The sequence below is a fragment of the Poecilia mexicana genome, unplaced genomic scaffold, assembly GCF_051168715.1.
Source record: "Poecilia mexicana isolate PSO_F unplaced genomic scaffold, ASM5116871v1 scaffold_4, whole genome shotgun sequence".
Classification (NCBI taxonomy): Eukaryota; Metazoa; Chordata; class Actinopteri; order Cyprinodontiformes; family Poeciliidae; genus Poecilia; species Poecilia mexicana.
Genome location: NW_028263373.1, coordinates 9,491,497 through 9,497,496, shown reverse-complemented (window position 1 = coordinate 9,497,496; position 6,000 = coordinate 9,491,497).

Below are 6,000 nucleotides of genomic sequence, written 5' to 3'. Positions count from 1 at the left end.
ACCCGACCCTGACGCCTTCCATCTCCACTAAATTGACAAAATTTCTTGTGGAGAAAAAGTTTTGAAGGAAAATATTATCAAGCTTGGTGTGAAAATGGAGGACTGATCAAGTGCTTGCTATTCCAAAGGATTGGGCCCTAAAATTTGTGGATCGTGCTTGAAAGCCAGGTTTGTTGTGATCAACCAATTTAAATGAAATCTTCTTATTCTGACCAGAAGAGTGTCCAAACGCTCAGCCAGAGATATTTAAAGCTTGTGTATAAAATATAGTAACATTTTAACAAACACTATAGTATGAGACATATAATCTGAAAAAAAAAAGACTGCCGTTTCCTGGTCCTAACTCTGGAAATACAGAAGTCTGTCAGAAACAACCAGTCAGAGCCAGGAGGAGGGACTTAGTGCTGTCAATCATGCTGTGTAAACGCTGGTCACAACTTCCCCCTTCAGCAGAGCTCACTAATGCTAGTGAGCAAGGCCACTAATGACGGCTGGTGAACAGTTTTCTTGAAAAATTAAGTTGTTTTCCTGCCATTTAGCAGCTCAAACCAAGGTTGATTGACAGCACTATGACCTTCCTCCTGGCTCTCATTGGTTGTTTTTGATTAGGAATGAAGCATTTCTTCAGATGGCTTTAGTACCGCCATGACATTCACTGTTATTAGAGTTGCTTGTGTGATTTCGACTTAAATATAAACTTGTGAATCCAGTTCAGATTTTTATAAATTGCTGAAGTCCTTTTATGTCGTTAAACTTAAAAAAGAGAGAGAAAATAAATCATCTTAAATGAAATGTTTTAAGTAAGTGACATTCATGTCAGGGATTTTGGTGGTCAACTTTTGACAAAGAACTCCCCCAACCAACCAGAAGGTGGCAGTGTAACTCCTGATATTAAACACTTGTGGCTCCAATGATCCTCTTGCATTCATTCATTAACATCAACACTTAGCCAAACCACACTGCATACAATGCATACACACAAGTAAAAACATTTAAATTATGTCTCTCAAAGACCAAAAAAAAAAAAAGGAAACTATTTGAATTAAGTCAATAACAACACACAAATCATGTTTTGGCCTTTCGGCATTCTCAACTTGTTTCAACTTATTTTGCTTTCAGCAGATGTTTGTTTTGACGTGAGGCTACCTATCCACATTTTTAAGCTTTTTTTTTTTTTTTTTTTTTTTTTTTTGGGAAAAAGTCCAGAACAGCAGACTACAACTGCGGTCTTGTTGTCACCCTGTCTTCCTGTTTGTCTCAGCGTGTTCCCCTGAGGCGGTCCAACGGGGTGACAGAGGTCATGGAATAGCTCATTAACCCCACCCCAACAGCCCACACATTGCTGCAGTCCTCGGGCTCCTGCTGCACACACACACACACACACACAAACACAAACACACACACCACATTTTATAATGCTCCACTAATAGCAGTTAACTCGACTTAAGCCAACTCTATTTCAGGAATGCAGCATGAGAAGAATATATCTTGCTTCGAGTAACGTAAGCCCTTGTGAATGGGAAGTCGGTGGATGTTTTATGCAGCCACGCTTGAACCTGTCGTCCAGATGTCTCGGGGTTTCAGGTCATTTTATTGTTTTGTTTTCAAGGCAACTAAAAAAAAAAAAAAAAAAAGAAAAGCGCAGTGGTGTTATTTTCCGCGCTCAAGACACCATTGTTCCAGTCAAAACATATTTGATAAGAGGAGCAGCAGCACTTCAGGGGCCAGGAGATGCCTGCGAGCTGTTGTCTGGCGTCTCTTGTGATATTATTCCCTCGGTCTGCGCACGCAAACTTGCACGGAGCGCGTACGTGTGTGTCCACGCTCTTGCAACGCTTTCTATCCAAAACCTCTCCGCCCGTGTGCAAAAGATGTCGTTTTGTAACGACGCCTGCTTTTGTGCCCGTGCGTGCAGATCGCTGGTGCACTCACGTACCGAGCGAGACTTTTGCTGCCCTGCAAGAGTGCTTGGGAAGGAGGTGGAAGAAAGCAACAGCAACACTCCCTCTACTTTAGCCTCCTTTTTCCTCCACTTCTTCTGGGACATAAAATGCCCCCTCCGTCTGCACACTGTGGGACACGAGCTTGGTCCAAAGCAGTCGCCGTGAGCAATCTCTGCAGCCCAAGCTTCCCAGTTTCTCTCAGGGTGTATTTTGTCCTGATCATGTGCTTAAATTGCTCAATATGACAATAATTAGCGAGTGCGAAAGACATGTGTTCTTTCTTATGTTGATAAGGGGTGTTGAACTTTAACCTGTGCTGTGCACCCCTGTAGCCACCACCACACCCCATCCGAGCCATATGCACCCCCAGCTAACACTAGATTCCCCCCACCCCCCCCTCCACCTCCTACCAAACACACACATACACATACTACATACACACACCCCGTTCACACTCTGTCCAGCTCCCATCCCGAAATATCGGGGGGGTTGGACAGGCTTGGAGCCTTGCCTCTGGCCGTCTCTCCTCCTCCCCAGAGAACAGAGGACTGAGGTGCCTTTAAACCACTGCGGCAAAAACCCGACCAAAAACCCTGCAGTCATTAATATGCAAAAATGCAAATGAGTAGGTAATTAAGAGCTGGAGCTCTCTGGAGGCTCTTTGATTGCTAATGAATTCTAATCTGCAAAAGAAGGGGGGGAGGGGAGCAGAAAAACAGATGAAAGAAAAAGAGAAAACAACTAAAAAAGATGAGCTCAAACACATTTTTTTTCGCAATCGTAAATTCTCCTGTTAAGTTTATTGCTGATTTATCTAAGAAAAAAAAAGAAAAAGAAAAAAAAATGCTGCTTAGTTAATAGAACTAGCTACTTAGAGATATGTGTGTGGCTCATGAATATTTCGAGAAACATAAATGTATTATGAACAACCGTCAAAGCGTTCTGTTTGGAGATGGATGTCTTTGGGATTTTTTTTCTTTTTCTTTTTTTTTTTTTTTTTTCTCAGTAAACATCCATGAAAACCGGATTACACAGAAGATGCAAGCGTCAGTGGAGAAAGTGAAGGGACTGTGTGGATGTGGCTAATTAGAGGAGAACATGACAGGCAGGCAGACACTTCTGACCAGCGGCTATCAAAGAAAACACAAGGTCAGATAACCCAACAGTGTGTTCTTTGCTGCAACGGCAGCTGCGAGCTGGAGTAAAGGAGATGTCATTTCATCACTTTTGTGAGCAATAACACATCCCCACTTCCACTCTAACTCGTTCACCCTCTCTCTCTCTCTCTCTCATACACACACTCACACACACACTTTAGCAGATACACAAACGGCACACACACACAAACACACACACACACACTGCTGTTATTGTTGTTGCAGTGCTCCCACGACACCAACAATCTCCTCTTCCCTCCCCCACTCGGGCTAGCATCTATCTCCCGTTCACTCCCTCTCCTCTCCCTCCTGTCCTGGGCAGCCCTGACATGCCTACTTGAATTGATTTAAAGTCAATTCAGCTTCTGATCTGATTGTTATCATGTGACTTTACGCACACCTCCCTTTCAATGCGCGGCTACTGTATTGCTTTCAGACCTTTCATAATGCCGCGCTGCTTTCTTATAAAGCACTTAAAAAAAAAAAAACAACACCAGAGCCAGGCTGGCTGAAGTGCCGCCCAATAAAATGAAACAGAAGAGACAAATTTTGTGGAAGGTAAACAAATACACAGCAGCCAAAAAGTTGATAAAAATGGAGGGATAAAAGTAATAAAACACATGCAGCAAAGTAAATAGAATTAGGTCACGGTTTACGACTCACTAAAGGCCAGAGAGGAGGGAAAAAAAGTGTTTTCAAGGGAGATTTAAAACCAGTTTTTGACACTGAATGCTCGATGTGTTAAAGTAAACCTTTCCACAGCTTCGCTTCAACGACAACAGCTCCATCGCTTCTGAGATTTAAAAAGTGCTTAAAGAATCTAGAAATTAATTCTTAAATGAACCGAACCGGAGGTCTTTCGATTTTTCTGGCCCGTCTACGTTCTGATCCTCGCCTGTGGGCATGACACACGGGTCATGACTGAACAAATGAGATCCTGGATGCAAGGGAATGAAATGTGGTGGGGTTTGGGGATGCTTCTTGGCATCGAAAGGAACCAGTTGAGGTGGTTTGAGCGTCTGGTGGCTCTTTTTGTAGTTTTTTTGGGGGGGAAGGTTTCACTTGGAGAAGGCCCTTGGAGATGATGTGGAGCTCACTGGAGGACCTGTGTCCCATCTGGCCCAGAACAAGAAGAGAGATGTCAGGGCTCCCATATGGACCTGTTGCACCCGTCTCAGATAAACAGGAGATGATGGATGGATAAAAAAAAAAATCAACCAGCAGCATTTGTACCAGTTGTGCGCAAGTGAAGGATGGTACAAATGCTACTTTCAAAAGAACAAGCATGCTTAAGTAGTCCAGGCTTGACTTCTTGACAGCCTCGATTACTGTTTTAAAGGAGAATATTATAAATTTGACTTTATTGAGCTTTATGTCATGCTATCTGTCATGCATCTTTCAGAAATTCTTGAATCTCTCGCAGGGGGTGCTTCAACGCTTGCTGTCACAAAGCACCGCCTATTTCTACAAAGCTCCTCTTTGGAGCTTCAGTCTCCAGCACAACCTTTGACCTCCCCTGCTCCTCCACTGCACGGACCCCCAGATTATAGCGAAGACACATAGTCTCTCTGCTACAGATGCCATAGTAAGAGGAGCATTGTTGTCATTACATAAGGTGGAGTGTAGGAAAGGGCAGGAGCTTCCTAAAGAGACAGAGGCCCAATTTCAAGGTGTCAAATTACAATGCCCCATTTCTTTAAAATCATGTTTGATTTTTACAGCTTGTTTATAAAAACTGAAGGTAACATAGTTACTGCATTGTATTAAAACATGGCTCTGTGTGCCTGGAAAATACAAAATACAGCCCTTTTGGCCAACAACAATCTAACACAATGTAGCAGAAAATAATATAAATAATTTCCTTTCTACCTTCTATTACCCATATATATATATTTTTTTTATTAAAGCTGCAGTATGTTACATTTACAAACAATACGTTTATAAATGTCACGTGTGGAAAAAAAAAAAAAAAGGAAATGTTGTGTTGCTGGAAAAAATAAAAAGAAGACGACCAAGACTGCAGCCTTGTGGTACCCCTAATATAGAAATTCAGCAGAGGTGGATATGAAATCCTTCACACTGAGATAAATATTACTATTCAAAGTGTAGGTTCAAACATACAGAAGAGCTATGTGACACACTCACTGCTTCAGTGCAGATTAGGATCTCACAGCCTGCAGTGTCAAAGAGAGTTGTCATCCAGACGTTTACTGTCACCAGAGTTTAGGGGTATCATGAGAAACGTTATTTTTAAGATTTTGTTTTAGTTTTGCCTGCTGCTCCCTCTAAATCACCTTTTCTCCTTCCCTTTCATAGCCCTAAAAACGTCGGCCTCCTCCATGCTTTACTACACTGTTCAGCATTGACTCCCTCCATTTTCCAGCTTTGTAAACAGGAAACCGGTGTTCTGTTCACCGTACCTGAAGCGTGGGTGGCAGAACAGGGGTGTCCATACAACTGCACAATTATGGGAATCCAAGATGATAGGGGGTGGTGGTGGGGTGGATTGGGGGTCCCATAAAAGCACTAGAAAGAGAACAGAGGAAAGGCTGGAAAGCCCTTGTCAAATGAAAGCGGACAGAAGCCAAAAACACTGTTGATTCAGTTTTTCCCTTTAGTAAATAGATTGTTGATTTGCTTTTGTGTTTGGCTGTCTGTATTGGATCCTGACTTAGAGCTTGTGGTGTATGGGAGGATTAATGTCAGGGACAATCCCTCAAACTCATTTTCTTTCTAACTGTGGAGCTCGGTGGGAATTAAAGTTTGAGGATAAGGGAGAAGGACACTGTGTTTCCTGCTGACAGCGCTCCTGTTTGTGATGAAGCGAAATCCGGGTTCATTGTGTTCCTTTGTTTGAATTCAGGAAGATTTGCTGTTCTAACTTGTTCCAAAATAATTGG